Below are 27,913 nucleotides of genomic sequence, written 5' to 3'. Positions count from 1 at the left end.
TTATCACAAAAGTAAAGTCATAAGAAAATTAACTATATTAACTATTACTTCAATTACTTTTACATATTTTATATTATGAAAATTATTTTACGTATCAATAAAAATATTTGTTAATTTAATAATTTGATTAAATTTAATTGTGAGGAAAATAAAATATTACTAGCACAAATTGTTATCCTTAAATAACATTGACATTATTAATTTATCATGTAATTACTAAAAAATGGTTAATTTAGTATTTTCAAATAAAATAATATTTGATTTTCAATAATACCAAAACACACTAATTTTAAATTGCTAAAATTTAACTATTATTAAAAAAACAAAGTGAATATAAGTCATATGTAATAAGATCATTATAGTAACAAAATCACCTCAATGATTAAATTATCATAATCATTTCTATTGCATGTTATTCTTGTTTTTTGTTGTAAGTGTTTTGGAACTCAATTTTTTCTTTTCTTTTTTTTTTTTTTTGAGGGTATATATGAGAGGTATGGAAAGAAATGAGAATTCAAAATTTGAATCTAAATATTCATAAAATAACATACCAACCACAATACAAAGGTTGAGTTTTTTTCTTATAAAAGTTATTGATTTGAAAAGAAAAAAAAAAAACCTTAAATAGAAGTTCTCGATTTTTTATTAATTAAAGCCCCGATTTTCTATAGGGAAATCTGTCAATCTCCTTTTTTATTTATTTCAATAAATAATAAATAAAAACACAAACCAATAGGAATCTTAATTATTATTCTATATTTTAAAAAAAGTTAATTAGTTCTTTACAAGAAGAAATGAATGCTAATAAATAAAAAAACCTCAGATCATTAAAAATATTTGTGGTTATAAAGTGATTAAAATCAACTTTTGAAACTGAAATATAAAGAATTACTTTTATATTTTAATCTCATCTCTTCTTTGTCGTGGCCACCTATAAATAAAATCCTTTTCTTGCCAGTAAACTTCGTTGGAAATACATTTTACCAACCAAAGTAAAGTAGAAAGATCCTTATTAAGCATAATGGCAAGCTTCAATGTTTATTTCATTTTGGTGGCTTTATTTGTGATGAGCGGAGCAGTCATAGCTACCGAAGAGGCTAACATTATCAAGAAATATGATTGTGAAAATAAAACCAAAATGGGTCAATATTGTATTATGGAGATTTTCACAAGTATTTTCAAAATTGGGGATGTCATGGATAAATGTTGTGGTGAACTTATGGTGTTAGGTAAAATTTGTCACGCTGTATTAGTAAAGAGGACTCTTCAACTTCCTCAGTTTAAAAATATGGAGGAATCGAAGATTGTGGCAAAGAGTATCCAAATTTGGAACAAATGTGCTGTAGTCACCAAGAGTGTTTCACCATCTCCCTCTCCCTAAAGATTGGATCTATTCATTCGATAAATGAAAGTTTATAGAACAATAATAAGACAAATTTTAGTATGAATATTGTTTTCAGTTTTCAATAACCTTTGTAACTTGTAACTAGTAAATTGCAAACCTTGCAATTTAAGAATGGTATACAAAATTACAAAGAAATGGTTGAATTAGAACGTGATTTTATTTACATTTTTTTACTGAAAATTGATACATTGAGATATAATGATTAATTACTAGCAGCAATCATCCTCTCACTCAAAAATTTCTCTCTAATTTTTTACTTTTAATCTTTATGTATCTATTTTTATTTTTAATTTTCCGTTGAGACTGGAAGTTATTAGCGATTTCCATCCATTTAGTATCTAATTCTAAAAGTTAATTGAGCCAATATTTAAAAAGAGAAATTAGAAACTTATTAAAAGCTTTCAATAAAATCTAAATAAGGGGGAGGTACTTAAATTCCCGTATGTACCTTTATGCCTTTTGATTCTATATGTATTGAACATTTTGCAATTGTTCTAGCGCCAATTATGTAAATAGCTAGATATAAAATAATAATAATTTTTGTTCTAAAAACAAGGAAAAATATATATTAAATCGAACAAATACATAAACAATATGAGATTTTTTTGGGATTTTTTTAAGGGAGATTGATTCGGTAATAGTTAAAAAAGCGAAGAGTATGGGTGATGAGAGGGGAAACCAAATAAACAACTATAAAAAGATTTTAAAAAAAAGGGTATAAACGGGTTAAGTCCGATAAAATAATTAAAAAAAATGAAAAATAAGATATTCTAATAATAAGTCAAATTGAATTAATTTAAACTTAATTAAATTCGATTTAATTGGTTTTTTTAATATTTTTTAAACAAATAAGTAGAGAATAAGAGTAAAAAATAGACTTAATAAAATAATAAACAAGAAAAAAAGTACCAATTAAATGCAAAGTTATTTAAAAAAAAAAGGTTTGTTTCATTAATTACTTGTTTTTCCCTTTTTTGTTATCATTAGATGTTTCATTTGCGCTCAATTTTTTTTTATACGTAAAAGAGAGTTAAAAAAAAAGAACAATCCAACTTTGAATCTTAATTATCATACAGAAGATAATAATCACTGGATTATAGTTGAGTTTTTTCTAATTCAAACTTTTTAAGTTACCGAATAAAAGTTAATTAAAAGTTCTCAATTTTTTTTTTCAATAACGGCAGTTATTTTCTATTAACGTTGGATGTTAGGGGTCAATCCCTTGATTTTTCTTTCATTAGTCTTTGTTTATTAATATTTTTAATTAAAATATTCACTCTCACTCCTTGGAAAAAAATTTTTTTTCTTAAAAAAATGAAATTAGCGCTAATAAATAAATAAAAGATAACTCACTTCATCGAAAATATTTGCGGTAACAAAAAGAGTAAAATCAACCCTTCAAACCAAAATGTAATGAATTTCTTTTATATTCCTATGCATATCTTTTTGTTAAGATTAGACTTATTCAAAGGTCAGATTATCTATCCAAACTTGAAAATTTATTCAATTTTTGCAAGGGTTTGAACAAAAAATTAAAACCCGTTAAACGGGTTTAAGTATACTTTTTGATTTATTTAAATTTCATATCGAATCTTGGACAAAAAATTTAAAATCCAAGCTTGACCCGGCCTTACTTGGCTCGAATTCACATATATAAAAATTATATATATATATGAATTATATAAAAATTAATTCACATGTATATAAAAATTTAAAATAAAAATTATATATATTTTATTCAACTTAATTTTTACTTTTATATAAATTTTACTTTTAATTGTTATATATATAAATTTTATATGTATGTGACTTGATTTTAATTCCATTAAATTTAATTTAATCACATTGTTTTAATTTTTTATTATATAAATTAAGTTTAATTGTGGGTTTGAGATTTTTTTTTTTAATTTGGGCCATCTTAAGAAATTTTTGAGACCGAAAATTTTGGATCATTTTGATCTTAGATAAACATATAAATTATTCATATCAAGTATAAATCCAATCCGAACTTTGTTAGGTCCAGCCATGAACCCCTCTAGTTATGACCACCTATAAATAATATTGTTCTTGCTAGTAAACGTCATTGAAAAAACATTAGCAAAAGTGGGAAGCTTAAATGTTTGTTCTGTTTTGGTGATTTTATTCCTAACAAGTCGAGTAGGCTATAGCTACAGAGGAAGTTGACATTATTAAAAGATATAATTGTGAAAATGAAACCAAAATGGATTAAAATTGCATTTTGGAGATTTTTGTAAATATCTTCAAAATCGGGAGTGTCATTGATAAATGTTGTGAATTTATAGTGTCAGATAAAGTTTGTCACGCTACATTAGTAAAGCGGACTCTTCAACTTCCTCAATTTAAGAATATTGAGGAATCGGAAGTTGTGACAAAGAGTATCCAAACTTGAAATAATTGCATTGTAGTCACCAAGAGTGTTTCACCCTCTCCCTTTCTCTAAAGATTGTACTTCTTTATGAAAAAGAAAAAAGTTTATAGAACAATAATAAGGCGCAAGTTTTTGTATGAACATTGTTTAACTTGTAATTTGTAAGTTGCAAATCTTACAATCTAAGAATGGAATATAAAATTAAGAAATTATTGAATTAGAATATTATTTTATTTACATTATTTACATAGATGTATACACAGATATAATGATTACTAGTAACAATAATCCTCCAACTCAAAAGTTTTTTTTTTTTTTTAAATTTACTTTAACTCTTTAGGTATCTATTAATATTTTTACTTTCCCTTGAGCCTCCAATTTACTAGTGATTTCAATCCGTCAAAGGATAATATTCTAGTTATAATAGTTAAAAATTAAATTTATGGGACAAAAAGTTAATCTTTGAATCAATATTTATAAAGAGAAATGAGAAACTTGAAAGCAGAATCTAATTAAGGGTGAAGCATTTGAATCCTTTATATACCTAAATCCTTTGATTTTATATTGATAATTTTACAATAGTTTAAGTACCAATTATCTAATTAATCTAATCTACATTAATAATTTTTTTTTTTATAAAAAAAGTAAAAATATATACTTAACTGAATACATATATACATACACAATCGAGAATTATAACTTGAGAAATATACATCAAAAGCTTATTCCTCCAAATTAATTATACATATAAGAGAGTTTGTTTAAGCTAAATCAAGTATAATCTAATTGACATTTTTATAAGTTTTCCAAAAAATATACAAAAAATAAAATGTAATAAATAATAAATAATAAAAAATATAGAAATAAAATATCAAAAATATAGAAATAAAGTATCAGTTAAATCGAACCTTATGTGGTATTTGGTTTGGGATGATCACTTAAAAAATAATAGTGATGTCTATATGATGATTAATCATCATGTTTGGTGACAACTCGATGATTTTATGTAGAGGTGATTTTAAATCATTTGAGTGATTAAAACACTGTCTTGATGAGTAATTTAATTCTCATGCAAAAAGTAAAATATTTTTATCATCAAGGTGAAGTCATAAGAAAATTAACTGTATTAACTATTACTTCTTTAATATGATAGATAATTTTTTTTCCTTTCAAAATTGTATTATTTTGTATTATAAGTTTTTAGTTTTTCAAAATATTATTTATTAAATGTCGAGTGCTTTCTTTTAATTTTTTAAATGTTATGTCTTAGTTTAAATTTACTTTTTATTATAATTCTTTTAAAAGTTTTAATTTTATTTTCTACTTCAAATAGTTTTATGTAATCTATATTATAAAAATTATTTTATGTACCAATAAAAATATTTGTTAATTTAATAATTTGATTATATTTTATTGTGTATAAAATATTACTATCACAATAAAATATTACTAACACAAAATGTTATCTTTAAACATCATTGACATTATTAATTTACTATATAATTACTAAAAAAAATGGTTAATTTAGTATTGTTAAATAAAATAATATTTGATTTTTAATAATAGTAATAAGACCATTGTAGTAATAAAATCACTTTAGTGATTAATTATTATAATCATTTTTATTGCATGTTATTCTTGTTTTTTTGGTGTAAGTGTTTTGGAACTCAAATTTTTTTTTTTTTGGGTATATATGAGAGGTATGCAAAGAAATGGGAATTCAAAATTTGAATCCTAATATTCATAATAAAAAATATCAATCACTAATAAATGTTGAGTTTTCTCAGTTAAGTTACTGATTTGAAGAAAAGGATAAAAAAAAACTTAAATAGAAGTTCTCGAATTTTTGTTAATTAAAAGCCCCTAGTTTATTTAAACATTGGGTGTTAGGGAAATCTGTCAATCTCCTTTTTTATTTATTTCAATAAATAATAAATAAAAACACAAACCAATAGGAATCTTAATTATTATTCTATTTTTTAAAAAATATTTTTAATTCATTTTTTATTTTTAGATAACTCAAAATTTCACTCTCATTACTTAGACTAAAAAAAGCTAATTGGTTATTTACAAGAAGAAATGAATGCTAATAAATAAAAAAACTCAGATCATTAAAAATAGTTGTGGTTATAAGTGATTAAAATCAACTTTTGAAACTGAAATATAAAGAATTACTTTTATATTTTAATCTCATCTCTTCTTTGTTGTGGCTACCTATAAATAAATCCTTTTCTTGCCAGTAAACTTCGTTGGAAATACATTTTACCAACCAAAGTAAAGTAGAAAGATCCTTATTAAGCATAATGGCAAGCTTCGATGTTTATTTCATTTTGGTGGCTTTATTTGTGATGAGCGGAGCAGTCATAGCTACCGAAGAGGCTGACATTATCAAGAAATATGATTGTGAAAATGAAACCAAAATGGGTCAACATTGTATTATGGAGATTTTCACAAGTATTTTCAAAATTGGGGATGTCACTGATAAATGTTGTGGCGAACTTATGGTGTTAGGTAAAATTTGTCACGCTGCATTAGTAAAGAGGACTCTTCAACTTCCTCAGTTTAAAAATATGGAGGAATCGAAGATTGTGGCAAAAAGTATCCAAATTTGGAACAAATGTGCTGTAGTCACCAAGAGTGTTTCACCATCTCCCTCTCCCTAAAAATTGGATCTATTCATTCGATAAATGAAAGTTTATAGAACAATAATAAGGCACAAATTTTAGTATGAATATTGTTTTCAGTTTTCAATAACATTTGCAAATTGCAACCTTGCAATTTAAGAATGGTATATAAAATTACGAAGAAATGGTTGAATTAGAACATGATTTTATTTGCATTTTTTTTTACTAAAAATCGATACATTGAGATATAATGATTAATTACTAGCAGCCATAATCTTCTCACTCAAAAATTTCTCTCTAATTTTTTTTCTTTTAATCTTTATTTATCTATTATTTTTTAAATTTTCTGTTGAGACTCGAAGTTATTAGTGATTCCAATCCATTTTGTATCTAATTCTAAAAGTTACTTGAGCGAATATTTAAAAAGAGAAATTAGAAACTTAATAAACGCTTTCAATAAAATCTAAATAAGGAAGAGGAACTTAAAATCCCGTCTGTACTTTATGCCTTTTGATTCTATATATATTGAACATTGCACAATTGTTCTATCGCCAATTATGTAAATAGCTCAATATATAATAATAATTTTTGTTCTAAAAAAAAGGAAAAATAAATATTAAATCGAACACATACATAAACAATTTGAGATTTTTTTGGGATTTTTTTTAAGGGAGATTGATTGGGTAATAGTTAAAAAGGCGAAGAGTATGGATGATTAGAGGGGAAACCAAAGAAACAACTATAAAAAGATTATAAAAAAAAAAGGTAGAAACGGGCTACGTCCGACAAAATAATGATAAAAAAGTTAAAAAAAAAAGAAAGATATCCTAGTAATAAGTCAAATCAAATTAATTTAAACTTAATTAAATTCGATTTATTTGTTTTTTATATTTTTAAATAAATAAGTATAAAATAAGAGCAAAAAATAAACTTAATAAAATAATAAATAAGAAAAAATGTATTAATAAAATACAAACTTATTTTAAAAAAATAATTTTGCTTCATTAATTACTTGCTTTTCCCTTTTCTGTAATCATTAGATGTTTCGTTTGAACTCAATTTCTTTTATACATAAAAAAGAGTTAAAAAAAATGACCAATCCAACTTTGAATCTTAATTATCATACAGAAGATAATAATCACTGGATTAAAGTTGACTTTTTTTGAATTCAACTTTTTTAAGTTACTGAATAAAAGTTGGTTAAAAGTTATCAATTTTTTTTTCAATAAAGGCAGTTATTTTCTATTAACGTTGGATGTTAGGGGTCAATCCCTTGATTTTTTTTTTCATTAGTCTTTGTTTATTAATATTTTAAATTCAAATATTCACTCTCACTCCTTGGAAAAAGTTGTGATTCTTAAAAAAAAAATAAAAATTAGTGCTAATAAATAAATAAAAGATAACTCACATCATTAAAAATATTTGCGGTAACAAAAAGAGTAAAATCAACCCTTCAAACCGAAATGTAATGAATTTCTTTTATATTCCTATGTATATCTTTTTGTTATGATTATACTTGTTCGGATGTTAGGTTATCCATCCAAACGTCCAAATTTTGAAGGGGCTTGAACAAAAAATTAAAACTCATTAAATGGGTTTAGTCATAATTTTTGATTCGTTTAAATTTTGGACCAAATCTTGAATAAAAGATTTAAAATCCGAGCTCAACTTGACTTTGCTTGGTTCGAATTCTCATATATATAAATTATTTATTTATCTAAGTATATGGATTATATGTAAATTAATTCACATGTATATAAAAATTTAAAATAAAAATTATATATATTTTATTAAACTCAAATGTTACTTTTACATAAATTTTATTTTTAATTTTTATACATATAATTTTTATTTTTAATTTTTATATATATGTGAATTGAATATAATCCTATTAAACTTAATTTAATCACATTATTTTAATTTTTTATTATATAAATTAAGTTTAATTGTGGGTTTGGGATTTTTTTTTTTATTTGGTCCAACTTGGGAAATTTTTAAGATCCAAAATTTCAGACCAACCCGGGCTTCGACAAGCATATAAATTATTAACATTAAGTATGAATCTGATTCGAACTTTGTTCAGTCCAACCATGAACACCTCTAATTATGACCACCTATCAATAATATTTTTCTTGCTAGTAAACATAATTGGAAAAACACTTACAAAAATGGGAAGCTTAAATATTTGTTTTGTTTTGGTGATTTTGTTCATAACAAGTCGAGTCGGTCATAGCTAGAGAGGAAGTTGACATTATGAAAAAATATAATTGTGAAAATGAAACCCAAATGGATCAAATTTGTAGTATGGAAATTTTCGTACATATCTTCAAAATAGGGAGTGTCATTGATAAATGTTGTGGTAAGTTTATGATGTTAGGTAAAGTTGGTCACGCTACATTAGTAAAGCCGACTCTTAGAATATTAAGGAATTGGAAGTTGTGACAATAAGTATCCAAACATGAAATAATTGCATTGTAGTCACCAAAAGTGTTTCACCCTCTTCCTTTTGTAGACACCTGGGATTAATTTATATTTTAAGATTAGGCTTTAAATTTTTTTATTTATTGTTGGTGTTATATTTTGTTAGAGTTATTATTATTATTATTTTTAAAAAAGGGCAAAAGAATTATTTTGCTGAAACTTAAAGAGGGTTTAATTCTAATTAGGTTATTGAATTGAAAGTGTTTTAATTGAAAAATGAATGTAAAAGGGAATTGGTTTGAAAGATGGATTTGGATTAAAAATCCAAGGTTAATGTTGATTAAGAGATTCAAACTAAGAAAATTCCTTTTCCTATTGTAATTGGAATTAGAGGTGTATAAAAAGACCCCATTAGGATTGTCATAACGTCTAGATCCGGGAATCCATCGCTAGACATTGACTTGAAGGAGTCGCCACTAATCTTTTTTATCTAGGTGCGATTGGCCACCTAAGGAATCTATCATTTTAAGGAACACCTAAGCTTAAGGGTCCCTTAAAAGAATAGGTTCGGGAGTTCGGTTATGTGTGAGGAAGGTTATAGCACCCTCACAATGCCCATCAAAAGATGGTACTAGCTTAATTTTGTGTTATCCAATAAGCCTTAAAAATTTACCAAGTAATTAATTATTAGAAATTATTCTCAATTGACTCTAATACTTTTAGCAGAAAATTAAAAAAATTCCCTCACCTCAAGAGTATGCAAGAAAACTACTGTTTCACTTGCAGAGGGTCCATCATCGGATTATTTAACATTAAAGAAAATCCAAGAAAATAAAAAGGAAAAGAAATAAAAATAATTTAACTTTATTTGTCATGGGTTGATTAAAAAATTTATATTCATTGGTGGATTAAACAAATCAAAATAATTAAGGGGAGGAAGAAGCAAATAGAATGGAGGATTCCTTGGAGGGCATAACTTAAGGATCCAATATAATTAAAAAGAAAAAAACCTTTTATTCATCTTAAATAAAAATAATGAAAAATTCAATAAATAAATAAATAAAAAGCACTACGCTACAGGAATTGGGAAAAAAGCAAAAATTTTTATTTAATTTATTTTAAATTAATAAAAATTTAATTATTAAATTATTTAAAATTATCTTTAAGTGGATATGTTCACCACATTTTAAGATTTGTGTTCAAATTTTCTTAATAAAAATTAAATTAGTTTACAAAATATCAATATTCTCTCAAAATTTTTTAATTATTTGAAATGTTACTATTCTTAATAAAATTTATTATTATGTTTTGTAATTATTAAAAATATTATATTATATTATATTGTATTCCTATTATTATTTTTTATCAATATTTTATTTATCTAACAAACTAAGAAATTTCTTAATTTGATAATAACAATGAATTATTATTATTATTATTATTTAAAATTAATTTTTTTATTAGAATAAGTTGAAAGAACTTCCTTAAACCATAGTAAAGTTGACTATGTGATTCATCAACTTAAGAAAATATTTTAAAATTTATTATTAAAAATTTGAAAATAATTTTCATCATAAGAGATTCTTTTTAAACGATCATTTTTATTATTAACTCTATCCCTTTTACTATTTAAAATACATGTAAAATAAATATATGTAATAAAAGTTAAAAGAAATATATCTGAGGAGTGAAAATATTTGTAAAAAATAAAATAAAATAAAATAAAATAATTTGGAACAAATGTGCTGTAGTCACCAAGAGTGTTTCACCATCTTCCTTTCCCTAAAGATTGGATCTATTCATTCAATAAAAGAAACTTTATAGAATAATAACAAGGCAAAAGTTTTAGTATGAATATTGTTTTCAATTTTCAATAACATTTGCAACTTGTAACTAGTAAATTGCAAACCTTGCAATTTAAGAATGGTATATAAAATTACAAAGAAATGGTTGAAATAGAACATGATTTTATTTGCATTTTTTTTACTAAAAATTGATACATTGTGTCATAACGTCTAGATCTGGGAATCTATCACTAGACATTAGCTTTAGGAGTCACCACCAATCTTTTTTATCTAGATGCGATTGGTCACTTAAGGAATCTATCATTTTAAAGAACACCTAAGCCTAAGGGTTCCTAAAAGAATAGGTTAAGATCTACTAACTAGAACAGGGTTCAGGAGTACGGTTACGTGTGAGGAAGGTCATAACACCCTCACAACACCCATCGAAAGATGGTACCAGCTTAATTTTGTGTTATCCAATAAGCCTAAAATATTTACCAAGTAATTAATTATTAAAAATTATTTTCAATTAACTCTAATACTTTTAGTAGAAAATTGAGAAAATTCCCTCACCTCAAGAGTATGCAAGGAAACTACTGTTTCACTTGCAGAGGCTTTATCGTCGGATTATTTAACATAAAAAAAATTCAAGAAAAGAAAGAAAAGAAGAATGGTTCAATCTTTGATATAAGTCATTTCCCTTTTTAAAAAAAACACTCATCGCTTTTATACAAGAAAATTCGATACTTTTAACCTTTCTTTAAAGCATTTGGAAATTTTATTTTCTAGGAAAATTGATACTTTCAACTTTCCCTAAAATATTTTTGAAAATTTTATTTTAAGAAAAATAGATACTTTTAACTTTTCCTTAAAGCATTTGAAAATTTTATTTTCTAGGGAAATTAATACTTTCAACTTTCTCTAAAATGTTTGTTTTTTTTTTTTTGAAAATTTTATTTTTAAGGAAAATTGATACTTTCAACTTTTCCCCAAAAATATTTTTTTTGAAATGTTATTTAAAGAAAATAAATAAAATAAAATAAAAAAATATGGAATACTAAATAATTCTAATATAATAAATAAATAAATAAAAAATAAAAAATAAATAAAAAATAAATGAAAAAAAAACCTTGGAACAGCTTCAGCTCGGCTCAAACCTAGGTGGATAAGCAGGTCGCTAGATCAAATGTGCTACGGGTTGGGTCGCCCGAATGGGAACACGCGGATCCTAGGGTTTTCTTAAGCACAAAACGACGTCGTTTTAATAGGGTATAAAAGGCAAATACCTCCATTTTTTCACCAAATCTCCCCTTCCCTTTTTCTCTCTTCCCTTTTTTTCCTCCTCATTCTCTCTACCTGAACCCAGATTCTGGTTGAAACTCCATTGAAATCTGGAAAAACTTGCCGAAATCTTCAAATTTGGTCGAAAAAGTCGTCGAAAAATTCAAATGTCGCCGGAAAAAGTCATGAGATTTTGGAAAATTTTTGGAAATTTTCTAGAAAAACTTCAAAAATTTTGAAAAAAAATTTCCACAAATTCCTAAAGTTATTTTAAATGCCCCAGAACCTTTTTAGGTTCTATTTCCTCCTCGTTGTGTTTTTCATGTAATCCTTGTAGACCTATTTATAGGGATTGATCAGAAGAGTTTCTGATTAATCCTAATTCCCTATTGGATTGAGATTCAATCTTTGAATCCAATCTGGACTCTGATTAAATCCCAAATCCATGGCAAAATTCCAACTCTTTGATCAATATCCCAGCCAAAAAAAAAATGAATAGATAAATAATAAATAAAATATATCAATAAGAATATATATATTAATAGATAAATAATAGATAATAGTTAATAATAAAATTTTATATACATTAATAAATAAATAATAATATATATTAATAAATAATAATAATAGAAATAAATAAATAAATAATAAATAAATAAGATACAAAAAATAAAAAATAAAATAAAATAAAATGGGCTTACCCATTTGGACCAGGCCCAATTGATCTGGGCTTGGACCAAATTGGGTGTCTACAGCTGCCCCTCTTTGCACATTTTCTGTGAAACAGGAATTGTGTAAAGATGTAGATACCCATTCAAGACTTAACTTGACTTTTTTTTTTGCTTTTTTTTTTCGTTAAAATTTTGATCAAGGCTCCTCTAAGTAGATGCTTAACGACTTTAGAAAATAAATGGCTTTTCTAATTAGAGACTCAACCACTTTTAAAAAGTAAATGGCTCCTCTAAACAGAGGCACCACAACTTAAACAATAAACAAAGCTCCTCTAAACAGAGGCCCCACGACTTTTGAAAGTAAATTACTCCTCTAAACAAAGGCACCACAACTTTTGAAAGTAAATTGCTCCTCTAAATAGAGGCATCACAACTTTGAAAAGTAAATTGCTCCTTGACGATCATGTCCAAAGGAGTTAAAAATCATGTTTGAAAGAATTTCAGGAGATTATGCTCAAAGGTCTTACAAATCAATCCTGATACCGAGAGATATCCTATTTCAAGGATTAGAAACTTACCTGACAAGCTTTTTCTCAAATTTGAAAATATCTTCACATCTGTCTTCTCTATGTGGGATTTTGGAATACCCATGCTTCTTTAATTTATGCATTATATTTTCTTGAATATAGTATATGCTATGCAATGCATGTGAAATGCAAATGTTGGCTAATTAATTCCTATTCAATTATGGTACTCAAGTTTCTCAAGCTCTTTTCTTGGGCATCAAACCCTTTGTTCTTTAAAGACCAAGTCAACATAACTCTTCATCATTTCTTTCATTTAATTCTAGTATCCTTTTTGCAGGCAATCTCTTTCCAAATTCAATGTTCTTATCGAAAACTGAACATCTCAAATTTGCTTTTATCATTCTTAACCGTTCCAATGTAATGTAAAAATCTTTCATGCCATTATTCATTTATCAATCATTATTTCAAACTAAAAAAGTAAGAATGCATTTGCACATTTCCATTTTAGGGTATTAAGAAGAAAAGAATAAGAATGGTTAAGAAATAGTCAACAGAAGAGGCACACAAAGAGTGAAATAGAATATCTTTTATTAGCAAAATGTTGGCAAACTTTGGCCAAGAAAGAATTACAAGGATAAGTATGGGGAGACAAAGCCCAAAAATGAATAATCGGACAATTATGATAACACATCTCAAGGTTTTTCTGAAAACCCAACCATCTGATGCATTCAACAACTTAAAGCTCCTCTAAATTTGCTAGTTTCCATGCCAATGGATTTTTAAATTTGATGCTGTATTCTCCTTATCTAAGTTGTCTTTTCAGGTTTTCAACTTAGATAAACCCCCTATGACTCAAATCGCCCTTTTAGGATTTTCGCCTTGAATCCTCCTTTTTCATTCATTTTTTTTTCTTTTTTTCTTTTCATTTCTTTTTTCATTTTTTTTCATTTCATTTTTCTTTTTTTTTTCAAGCATAGTATTTTTTCACAGCATCAGAATTTATAAGATGGGGTAGATCATTTCCATCCATCACAGTCAATATCAGTGCTCCACTCGAGAAAGCCCATTTCACCACATACAGCACTTCTCAATTCGAAGTCTATTTTCCTCTACTATCGTGATGGGTTGGAAGGATTCTCTTCAAGACCAACTCTCCTTCTCGAAAGCAATGGGGTCAAATTTTTTTATCATGAGCCCTCATCATTTTTCTTTGATATAGCTGACCATGGCACAATGCAGTCAATCTCTTTTCTTCTATAAAATTTAATTGTTCATAACGTTCTCGAATCCATTCAGCTTCTTCTAATTCAACTTCTTTTAGAACCCTCAAAGATGGGATCTTCACTTTTACTGGTAGTACAGCTTTCATCCCATAAACCAAAGAAAATGAGGTTGCTCCAGTAGAGGTGCGCACTGACGTTCGATATGTATACAATGCAAATGGTAACTTCTTATGCCAATCTTTATAAGTCTCGATCATCTTCTCAAGAATTCTTTTTATGTTCTTGTTGGTTGCCTCAACTGTCTCATTCATTTTCGGACGGTATGGTGCCAAGTTATGATGCTTGATCTTGTATTGAGCACATATTTCTTGCATCATCTTACTATTTAGATTCTTGACATTGTCTGAAATAATTCTCTCTGGAAGTTTATATCTACAGATGATCTCTTTTTTTATGAACTTGCATACCACAGATCGTGTTACATTTGCATATGATGCTGCCTCCACCCATTTTGTGAAGTATTCTATCATCACAAAAATAAATCTATGCCCATTAGAAGCCTTTGGGGTGATAAGACCAATGACATTCATGCCCTACATTGAGAATGGCCAAGGTGGTGCCAAAATATGTAAAGCAGATGGCAGAGCATGGATCTTATCAGCATATATATGACATTTACGAGCATAATCAATGCAATCACTCTCCATTATTAACCAGTAGTATCCTGCTCTCATGATCTATCTTACCATCATATGTCCACTGGTATGTGCCTCACATATTCCATCATGTCCCTCTTCAATGATTTTTCTTGCTTCAGCCTTACTTACGTATCTTAGTAATACTTGATCACGACTTCTTTTGTACAAAACATCTCTATCCAGGAAAAAGATCATAGCTAATCTTCGAATAACCCTTTTATCATTCTCTGTTGCTTGAACTGGGTACTATTGATCTTTAATATACTGTAAGATATCATAATACCAAGATTTCTTATCCTTCTATTCTTTTACATTGGAATAATGAGCTGGCATATTTTTAACATCTAGCTTGCTAGGCTGAATGTCAGTATTGTCATTAATTCAAATCATTACAACCAGAGTAGCCAAGGCATCGACGATCAGATTCTCTTCTCGAGGTAAATGGTCAAACTGGATATCTTCAAATTACTTTATCAACTCTAAAATATACTTATGATATGGAACAAGTTTTGAATCAATCGTCTCACATTCTTCTTTTAATTGATATATAATTAGAGCTGAGTCTCCAAACACTTTTAATGCTTTCACTTTTCTATTTATAGTAGCTTGTAAGCCCATGACACAGACCTCATATTCAGTGATGTTATTTGTGCAATTAAAATTTAACCTCACTGTTACAAGACAGTATTGTTCTTTTGGAGAGATCAGAATCGCCCTAATTTCATGTCCCAAGGCATTGGTAGCTCTATCAAAATACAATCTCCAACACTTTTCTTCATGCTTCTCTTTTTTCAATTGGGAAATAGTCATTAAATCTTCATCAAGAAATTCCAATCTCATTGGTTCATATTCTTCAGTAGCACAATCTACAAGGAACTTCACTATAACACTGCTTTTTATTTCTTTTTGGCTTACATATATAATATCATTTTCGAGAGCATTACTTGCCATCTAGCAATTTTTCCAGATAAAGAAAGCTTTTCGAAGATGTATTTAATTGGATTCAATTTTGCTATGAGCCATATGGTATGATAGAGCATATATTGTCTGAGTATTTTGGCAGTCTATGCTAATGCACAACACATTTTCTCCAATGAGGAATACTTGGATTCATATTCTATGAACTTTTTACTCATATAGTAAATAGCTCTCTTCTTTCGGCTAGACTCATCTTGTTGCCCCAGCACACATCCTATTGAATTTTCACACACTGTCAAATATAGAATTAAAGTTTTTCCTGGAACAGGTGGCACCAACACTAGAGGGTTTGACAAGTATTGCTTAATTTTATCAAAAGTCACTTGACATTCTTCATTCTATTTTTCAGGATTATTCTTACGAAGAAGCTTAAATATGAGATCACATTTATAGGTAAGCTGAGAGATGAACTAAGAAATGTAATTCAATCTTCCCAAAAAACCTTGAACTTCCTTTGGTGTACTCGGAGGTGACAAATTTTGAATCGCCTGTATCTTGTTTGGCTCGATTTCAATCCGTCTTTCACTGACCACAAAGCCTAGTAACTTTTTTGACTTTACTTAAAAGGTGCACTTGGCTGGGTTTAACTTGAGCTGAAACTTTCTCAATCTCTTAAATAACTTTTTGAGGCTGGTGACATGATCTTCATTCTCACAAGATTTTGTAATCATATCATCTACATACACTTCAATATCTTTGTGCATCATATCATGGAAGAGTATTACCATGACTTTTTGATATGTTGCCCTAGCATTCTTTAACCCAAAAGGCATGACTTTGTAACAAAAAGTTTCTTACACGGTCATGAAAGTGGTATTTTCCATATCATCTGTAGTCATTTTTATCTGATTATACCCTAAAAACCCATCCATGAAAAAGAACATTGAATGTTTAACCATGTTATCTACTAGTGTGTTGATATGAGGCAAAAGAAAGTTATCCTTTGGACTAGTCCTATTCAAATCACGATAGTCTACATACATTCGTACATTTTCATCTTTCTTAAAAACTGGTACTATATTGGCTACCAATTCTAGATACTTAGCCACTTATAGAAAACCTACATCAAACTATTTTTTCACCTTTTCTTTAATCTTTAGTAGCATTTCAGGCTTCATTCACCTCAGTTTCTGCTGGACTGCCTTACATTTTGGCTTTAAGAGTAATCTGTGCTCAACCCTGGCATATCCTGGTAAGAGCAAGCAAACACATCTATGAATTTTCAAAGTAAATCTACCAAACATTGCCTATCTTCTGATAAAAGTGAAGTGCCAATTCTGACATATTTCTTATTCCCTTCATCTCTCAGATTCACTAAGTCAATTATCTCCTGATGAGGCTCAATTGGCTTATTTTCTTGTTTAATTAATCTCATTAGGTCTGGAGGCATAACATATTCTTCAGAATTCTCTTCATTGTTAAGTTCATCAGTGTTAATTGAATTCTCAAAACTAATATCTTGATTGTTATCATAATTATCTTCATGTTCATTTAAGGACCTGAAATTGAATGAAATGGGATATGTTGGCAAGATGTGTTTGAAAAAATGGCAATAATGAAGACACAAGAAGAAATGAATGAAAATGCATCCTTCCTAATCTTTATTAGAATAATGAAAGATAAATAACCCAAACAAGAAAGATCACCCCAATGCCTTGGGCAATAACTATTGGGATGTACAATTACATTGAATTAGTTTCAAAGGTCAAAGGCATTTTAATGGCACTCCAATTGTTCAGCTTATAATCTAATGGACAAAAGTGGACCCACCCTTCTTGATTAAGCCTCTCTTCATCTTCAATAGCATGTATGGTTAATTGGGCAAAAGTTCTTTTCATATTTTTTTTGTATCTGGGTACATGAATCCTCCAGGTTTGAAAGTCTCATATGGGTGTGGGATAATCATTAGTCTTGCTATTTTACCTACTGGCCTTATCTTGATCTCTCATTCTACTACTTCATAGCCTAGGCCTAGCCTTTTACTATTGTTTACCACTGTTAGGGGTTTTCTTACTACTTTTAAGTTCTTGCCCAGCCCTAATCCTGGATGCCAACCCTTATTGATGACTTAACTCATCACTATCCTTGAAAAAGATTGATTATTAAGTCCTTCACCTACAGAATTAAATAGTTTAAAAGATCGATAAGAGTATTCTATTACTTCTTCGGTAGCCTCTACATATGGAGCATTTAACGGTTGGGTCACTAGCATGTCTTTCTCCCTAACTACTACCACCAATTAACCTTTTACATTAAACTGGATCTTTTGGTGCAAGGTAGAGGGCACAACACCTACCATGTGAATCCATGGCCTTTCCAGTAGATAGCTGTAAGATGGAGAGATATCCATCATTTGAAACTTCATATTAAAAGTGCACGACCTAATTTACAATGACATTTTAATATCTCTCAAGACTTCTCTTCTGGTCCCATCAAAAGCTCTCACGATCATTTGACTACTTTTCATATGATAGTAGTCAATGGGTAGCCTTGCCAAAGTTGACATAGGCATGACATTGATAGCGGAGTCATTATCAATAAGGACATTGGCTATGATAAGGCTCTTGCACTTGATCGTGATATGCAAAGCCTTGGCATTTCCCCTTCCCTTTGAGGGAATCTCATCATCGTTGAATGAAATGTAATTCGGTATAACTAGATTTTCAGCCAAGTGATTCACATATTCAATCGATACATTATGTGCCGCATATGCTTGGTTTAATACTTTCAATAAGGCATTTTGATATGGTTCTGAATTCAATAGTAGTGATAATAATGAGATTCATACTAGCATTTTGTTCAACTGTTGAACAACTGAGTATTCACTATGTTTTACCAACTTCAAAATTTTACAAGCCTCTTTTTCTGACACTGACTTCGGACGATCTTTCTCAAGTTTTACTTCAGGGTTATTAATCTTTCTCCTACCTTAGCTTTCTCTCTTCTAGCCTTTTTTAATATTTTTGGAGTGTAACATCTTCCACTTCGGGTAATACCTCCTACACCAATTATATTGGAGGCGTCAGCTTTAGAGACATCTCCTTCTTACCCCTGAACTACCATATCACAGCCATATTTCTAGGGTACAGCTTTGTCATCCTTATACGAGAATAGAGCTGAGATTTTAAAGGTTACTGGCCTGGGAATGAGTTTGTCAATGATTGACTTTGGCCTGTTCCTATAATGAATTGTTACTGGCTTTGGAAATAGTTTTTCAGGCTTATCAGTCATGGATACTTTAACACTTTTTAAGTCTTCTCCCTTTTTGTAGACCTCCATCTGGTATGAATCCAAGAGCTTTTACACCTCTTGGTGGAACTACTCACAAGTTTCGATAGAGTGACCTATTGCCCCACTATGATATTTACAACTAGTACCTGTTATATATACTCCATGATAACTGTGCAGACTCACTGGTTGTATCATGTCAATTTTTCACAAAACATTAAACAGTTGACTAAAATGTGTCTTAATATCTGCCACTTTTTTTTTTCAAATGGCACTTCTGTTCTTCACTCAAAGCATTCACATTATGATTAGGTAAAAGATTGCCACTAACATTTGGTGTAGTCACCCCTCTTGTATCAAAGTTAATTATTCCATCCTTGATCAACCGTTGCACTTTATGTTTCAAGGTAGTGTAATTTTCAGTGGAGTGATCAGCAATCCTATAGTGATAGTCACAATGGGTTGTGGGATCATACCACATACCACTTAGGGTAAGGTGGCTTAAGGGGCTTTAATTTTCTAGGAGCAATCAGATGACTATTGTAAAGCTCATGATATAATTCTATATAGATAATTAGGATTGGGTCAAATACAGGTTTTTCATGAGTAGTTCATTGTTCTCGTAGACCACCCATTGGGCTAGCTAGACAGGTCTGAGGCCTTGAGGTAGGTTGAGTGTTAGAACTGTATATGGCATTCTGAGGCCTAAAAGAAGGTTGATATGTTTGGGGGTAGGATGGCTGTGAGATGGGTTGGTATAGATAAGGAGAGGTGTTGTTCGCAGCAAGATAATATGTGGGGTATCCTTGTGATGGGTAGGGTTGATAACCTCTGAATTATTGCCTATCAAAGCTTACATCTTGAGCTTCAATCTCTTTCTGCTTTAAAGTTTTTTTGTTGGATGCTTCACCTTATTCTAACTTGCCATTCTTGATGGCACTCTCAATAATTTCTTTCGAAATTACCATATCAGTAAAATTTTTAGTTGCATTCCCTATCATCTTTTCATAATATGAAGGTTTTAAAGTGCTGAAAAATAGCACTATGATCTCTTTCTCAGTCAGAGCAGGTTATACCTGAGAAGCTACATCCCTCAATCTCTAGGCGTATTCCTTAAAAGACTCATTTACCTTTTTTTTCAAGTTCTATAAAGATAAATGATCAGGAGCTAGATCTATAATATGTCGATATTGACTGATAAAATCATTAGCCATATCGTTCCAAGAACGAATGCGGGTTCTATCCAGCTGAACATTCCACATGGCAGCAGAACCTGCAAAGCTAACTTGAAAAACATGCATTAGTAATTTTTCATTATGGGCATGGGCTACCATCTTCCTACAATACATGGTGATATGGGTTTTTGGGCACTTCGTACCATCATATTTCTCAAATTTTGGTACTTTAAATTTTGGTGGAATGACTACATCTGAGACTAAGCACACCTAGCAGCATCAACAGAACTATAAAATCTATTTCCTTTTACGACCCGTAATCTTTGTTCAAGCATACTAATCTTTGGATCTCCCTAAAACTCCACCACCTTTACTTTTTCTTTCTCATTCTTTTTTAAGTTATCTAGATTAGGAATCGGTTCTACTATCTTTTTAGTAAAGACAGGATTTATATAGCTATGTAATGCCCTGGATTCGAAGTTGATGATATTTTGGGGTATACAAGATATGTGAACTATTGTGGTGAAATATCCTGTATGGATTGGGTTTGTTATGGACCAAAACTTGGAGGATACAAAGCGTCGACCATTTCTTATGATGGGGGGCCTTGTTGGCTTGTATTTTCTTCTATTTTTTTCCCTTGTTCAGCTTATTGAGAGCATCTAGAATCTTGCTTAACTCATTCTCAATCTTTTCCTGTGCTTTTTCTAGCTTTTCAAATCTGTGAGAGTTTTCTTGCTCTATTTGTCTGGCTCTGGCTATTGTGTTGTATCGATGGACAAGGTTTTCGCTAGATAGAGCTATCCTTGAACCTTGAATACCATATCTTAGAATTAGTAAATTATATGACTATCTCATGGTTACTTTGTTAAGTGTAATGAGTGAGAATGCGATGAATGAAAATGCATGTATGCAAAAAACATTTGCCTTAAGATGATGTTTAACTAAAAGATTTCATTTATTCCAAAAAACTTTTATTTACATTGAGTTTATCATCCTAGAGTTATAACCATAAAATTGCTTGATCTGTTTATACTGGGCCTTGGCTTCTTTGATGAAGTTTAATAGACGCTGCCCATGCTCTTCTACTAGGGCCACCACTTGTTTTAATGTCTTTGCCTCTTCTACCATCTCTCTTGTCTTGCATATCCCTTTACAAATTTGGGTCGTTAGGTGCTCAATATATTTTTATCTTCCTAAGTTCTTTTTTTTACCACACCAAACTTGGTATGATAACTCTTTATGCTCTCTAACCAATGCAGCAATATGGTCTTCTTGTTTATTCAAGTTTTGTCTCAACCTGCTTAGGTAGCTATTCAACATGTTATTCTCTGTCTGTACTTGGGTACTTTCTTCTGCCAATTCAGCATATTCTTGTTTCAATCTTGTATTCTCTTTAGTTAGTTCAACAATTGTTATCTCTTTGGCCCTTTCTCTCACACATAACCTCTTATGTTCTTAGTGTAGCTCTACTAAGTCTGTAACAGCTGTATCACATTTTCTAGCAATCTTGCAAACTTTGGCTTCATGTCTCTTAGCTTTATCTTTCCACTGATCTTTTTTTTTCTCGAACCTTCTGGATTTCTTGCTTTAACTTATCCTTTTTAGATAAAATTTTTTTGTCGCAAGCTCTAATTCGATGGTGTCTCTTCAAGCTTTTCTCCTATTGGCAATTGAAAGCTTTCATAAGTGAATACCATTTCCTATCGTTGTCTTGCTCTCCAAGTTAAATACCTTAGGGTGGCTTTATCAGTGAATGGTTCGGGACTCACTATTTGGGGATTTTTCCCTGCTTTAATCATCTCATTCATCATCTGAAATGCTTTTGGCTCACTGTAAGAGAAATCTAACTGATGAAGCCCATGCGTCATAGGAATGAATTGTTCTGCCCCAAACTACCTTCTCACTAGGAGTGGTGCATAACTTGTTACTCTCCATAAACCTAAAAGTGGGACCACAGTATTACCCCCACATTGATACAACATAGGTTCATGATTCATTCATGGGACCAACCATCTTACTTCGACACTGGTCAATTTTTGTAGGAAAGCTATTCACTCTTTTTTAGACTTTTGTTTTGACCACCCATTTTCACAGAATTCTTTGATCGAAGCTCGATTACGGACATAAAGATTCGAGAAAGCACTTTTTTTTCCATTCGAAGTGGCTTTTCATCCATAAGTATAACAACTAAATGTAGCCTATAAAACGCCCTCCATTCTGACGACAGTAACTTAAAGATTTGATAGTCTCTGCTAATATTAAGATTGAAAGGTTACAACCATTGATCACACTCTCAAAGAAGTCAACCACCGCTATCTCAATATAACTCAAAACTTTTGGAAATATCACTATTCCGTATATAGCTAAGGTAAATATATCTAACCCATGTTCTTCATTGGCATGTTGCACTAAAAACTCATGAAAAAACTTCCAAGGTAGGCAAACCTGTTCTTGTTTCTTCTTTGTATGAGAATCCACAACTTCTTTGTCTATCCCTATGAGTCGAGCCAAACCCTTACGAAATCCTAACTTGTGTTTTTTGACATATATCTTATCAGGAGCTTTGAGTTGCAAACCCAATAAAGTCAAATATTCTTCGATGGTTGGTGTCATATCAGCTTCATTGAAGATGAAACACTTGTATGCAGTATCTCAGAATTAGACTGTAGCTTTGATTAGTTGATCATCGACAACTACTATGAGAAGGTGTGTTATATACCCGTGTCTCTGGCAAAACTATTCTTATCATGATAGACTCATTTTCTTCCATATATCAACTAAATCCTTTAGATTATTTTGTTTGAGGAGGATAAATGTTTCTTGAGATAAGGTAGAATCATATCCGATTAATAAACAATCCTCCATCTTCAATTGAATCTTTTCTGATTGGACCCTTACTTCGTTGGGTGACTCGCAAGGAGCTAATACAGATAAAGATCAAACTAGTCGTTTTGTGGAGTCCATGAAAATTTTTTGTTGAAGACCATCTTTCAAGCAAATGTTCTTTATGCAACTTTATGATATGAGCATAAACCAATGCAAAAGAATGAGAGAAAAGGTTAGTATGCCCAAAAAAAGAATAAATAAATAACTAAGTAAATTAAAACATCACACAGAATAAGAGGAATGAACCTTGTGCTTTTGGTCAATTCTAAAAGGGAAGGATGATGGCTCTATCTGTAGGTTAGGCACTCTTAAGGTTCACTATACGTGGTTTGAGGTTAAAGTCTAAAGGTTCCCAAATTGCTTATTACATCATTGTCCATCACAAACTAGTAAGGCACCCTAATGCTCACCCATTATAGGCTCAAGTGGAAAAGGTCCAATTTGAGTGGGAGTATTTCGCTAGCCACTGCCGAGGCATTAAACCTCATGAAAGCAATAGGTATTTTACTCCCTCTTAGAGAGACAGAGCTCGGGTATAGAGCTCATGTTATGCATATGCATATGCATATGAATGACATAATTAATAAAGTAAATAAAATGAATGAATAAAAAATCTATACAAAAGGTTCAATTTTATTAGGCTTTTGGATAACACAATTATTTGCTGGCCTGACTCTCAGTTGTCCCCAGTGGAGTCACCAAACTATCATAACATTTAGATCCGGGGATCTATCACTAGACATTAGCTTTAGGAGTCGCCACTAATCTTTTTTATCTAGGTGTAATTGGCCACCTAAAGAATCTATCATTTTAAGAAATACCTAAGCCTAAGGGTCCCTAAAAGAATAGATTCAAGTTTACTAATCAAAACAAGATTCGAGAGTATGGTTACGTGTGAGAAAGGTTGTAACACCCTCATAATGCCCATCGAAAGATGGTACCAGCTTAATTTTGTGTTATCCAATAAGCTTAAAAATTTACCAAGTAATTAATTATTAAAAATTATTCTCAATTGACTCTAATACTTTTAGCAAAAAATTGAGAAAATTCTCTCACCTCAAGAGTATGCAAGGAAACTACTGTTTCACTTGCAGAGGCTCCATCGTCGGATTATTTAACATAAAAAAATTCAAGAAAAGAAAGAAAAGAATAATGGTTCAATCTTTGATATAAGTCCTTTCCTTTTTTAAAAAAAAAACACTAATCACTTTTATACAAAAAAAATTTATACTTTCAACTTTTCCTTAAAGCATTTGGAAATTTTATTTTAAGGAAAATTGATACTTTCAACTTGTCCTTAAAGCATTTAGAAATTTTATTTTCTAGGGAAATTGATACTTTCAACTTTCCTTAAAATGTTTGTTTTTTTTTTTTTGAAAATTTTATTTTTAAGGAAAATTGATACTTTCAACTTTTCCCAAAAAATATATTTTTTTGAAATTTTATTTAAAGAAAATCAAAAATAAAATAAAATAAGGAATACTAAATAATTCTAATATAATTAATAAATAATAATAATAAATAAATAAATAAATAAATAAAATAAATGAAAATTAAAAAATAAATGAAAAAAACCTTGGAACGACTCGGCTCGGCTTAACGGCTCGGCTTGAGGAAAAAAACAGCTCGAAGAACACGGCTTGGGAGTACGCGGCTTGGCTCGGCTCGACTTTGGCTCGGCTCAAACCCAGGTGGAGAAGCAGGTTGCTGGAACGGGTGCGCTACGGGTCGGGTCGCCCGAATGGGAACGCACGGATCTTGGGGTTTTCTTAAGCGCTAAACGACGTCGTTTTAACAGGGTATAAAAGGCAAATACCTTTATTTTTTCATCAGATCTCTCATTCCCTCTCTCTCTTCCCTTCTTTTCCTCCTCCCTCTCTCTACCTGAACCCAGATTCTGGTTGAAACTTCGTCGGAATCTAGAAAAACTTGCCAAAAATTTCAAATTTGGTCAGAAAAGTCGTTGAAAAATTCAAATGTCACCGAAAAAAGTCACTGGATTCTGGAAAATTTCTAGAAATTTTTCAAAAAAACTTTAAAAATTCTGAAAAAAAATTTTCATAAATTTATAAAGTTATTTCTAATGCCCCAAAACCTTTTTAGCTTATGTTTCCTCTTCGTTGTGTTTTTCGTGTGATCCTTGTAGACCTATTTATAGGGATTGATCTGAAGAGTTTCTGATCAATCCCAATTCCCTCTTGGATTGGGATTCAATCTTTGAATCCAATATGGACTTTGATTGAATCCCGAATCCATGGCAAAATTCCAACTTTCTAATCAATATCCCAGCAAAAAAAAATGAATAGATAAATAATAAATAAAATATAATAAGAATATATAAATATATATTAATAGATAAATAATAGATAATAGTTAATAATAAAAATTTATATACATTAATAGATAAATAATAATATATATTAATAAATATATATTAATAAATAATAATAATAGCAATAAATAAATAAATAGTAAATAAATAAATAAGATACAAAAAAATAAAAATAAAAAATAAAATAAAATGGGCTTACCCATTTGGACAAGGCCCAATTGATCCGGGCTTGGACCAAATTAGGTGTCTACACATTGAGATATAATGATTAATTACTAGCAACAACAATGCTCCCACTCAAGAGTTTCTCTTTAATATTATACTTTAAATGTTTATGTATCTTTTTTTTTTTCCTTCGGGACTCTAATTATTCTTGATTTCTATCCATTGAAGAAATTGTAGTATCTAATTCTAAAAGTTAATTGAATCAATATTTAGAAAGAGAAATTATCAACTTATTAAATGCTCCTACTAAAATCTAATGAAGGGTGAGGCGCTTCAAATCCCTTATATACCTTTGTAGCTTTGGGTTCTATATGTATTGAACATTTTGCAACTGTTTAAGTGCTAATTATGTAAATAACCAAATAATAATTTTTTTTATAAAAAAGAAAAATATATATTAAATCGAACACATATATATACATACACAATTGAGAATTTTTTGGGGATTTTTTTTAGGGGAGATTGATTGGATTATAATTAAAAAAAAAAAAAAGAGTATGGATAATGAGAGGGGAAGGTGACAAAACTACTATAAAAAAGATAAAAAATTAAGATATAAAAAGTTAACTCAAATAAAATAACGATAAGAAAGATAAAATAATAAAATATAAAGAAGTTAATCGACATTTTTTTAAAAAAAATGAGTTAAGTTACTTAAATTCAATTTGAGTAATAAGTCAAATCAACTTAGTTTAAACTTAATCAAATTCAATTTAATTGATTTTTTATATTTTTAAAGTAAACAATTAGAAAATAAAAATAAATAATAAATAGGAAATAGTAAATAACAAAAAAGCATTAATCAAATATAAACTTATTATTTTAAAAAATTAGGTTTGGTTCATTACATACTTTTCTCTCTCTCTCTCTCTTTTATTTTTTTTAACATTAAAAGAATTTATTTCTTTTTTTTTTTTTTACACATATGAGAGGTTCAAAAAACAAAGAATCGAACTTTGAATCTTAATTATTATAAAGAAGATAATAACAATGAGATTAAAGTTTGAGTTTTTTGAATTCAAATTTTTTTAAGTTACTATTTTGAATAAAACTTAATTAAAAGTGGTCAATTTTTTTCGGTAAAGGCTCTTAATTTTTACTAATGTTGGATGTTAGGGCTTTAGTCCCTTGATTTTTTTTCTCTAGTCTTTGCTTATTAATATCTTTAATTCAAATATTCACTCTCACTCATAATGCTAAAAAAAAAAAGGTTCTTAATAAGAAAAAATGAATGCTAATAAATAACAAAGAATAACTTACTTCATTAAGAATATTGGTAATAAAAAGAGTAAAATCAACTCTTGAATCCAAACTGTAATGAATTTTTTTTATCGTCCAAGGCACATCTCCTTTGTCATGACCCAAAAAAAAAAAAATCCTTCAACTCAAAGAAAAATAAAATAAAATTTCCTTCTACTCTTTATGTATCTATTAATACTTTTACTTTCCATTGAGTCTCTAAATTACTAGTAATTTCCACCCATTGAAGAAAATTTTGTATAATATTCTAGTTATAATAGTTAAGTCTTTTTTTTTTTTTTTCAGATATTGCAATGATGAAATTTAAATTTTAAATCCATTGGACTAAAAGTTACAGTGATAAAATTTGAAATTTAAATTTATTGGATTAAAAGTTAATCTTTGAATCAATATTTATAAAGAGAAATGAGAAACTTGAAAGCATAATCTAATCAAGTGTGAAGCATTTGAATCCTTTGCCTATATCCTTTCATTTTGATATTGATAATTTGTAATAGTTCAAGTACCAATTATGTAATTAACCTAATCTAAAATAATAATTTTTGTTGTAAAAACAAGTAAAAATATATACTTAATTGAACACATATATACATACACAATCGAGAATTAGAGCTTGAGAAGTATACATTGAAAGCTGATTCCTCTAATTGATTATATAGATAAAAGAATTTGTTTAAGCTTAATCAAGTTTAATTTAATTGAGATTTTTATAAGTTTTATAAAAAATATAGAAAAAAATAAATTGAAAATAAAAAAAATAAATATAGGAATAAAGTATCGATTAAATAGAATCTTATTTGCTG

Source organism: Durio zibethinus, chromosome 25 (genome assembly GCF_047325235.1).
Source record: "Durio zibethinus cultivar Kanyao isolate XHJ-2024 chromosome 25, ASM4732523v1, whole genome shotgun sequence".
NCBI classification, from domain to species: domain Eukaryota; kingdom Viridiplantae; phylum Streptophyta; class Magnoliopsida; order Malvales; family Malvaceae; genus Durio; species Durio zibethinus.
The sequence above is the reverse complement of the archived record's forward strand: the minus strand, read 5'-3'. Positions refer to the sequence as shown.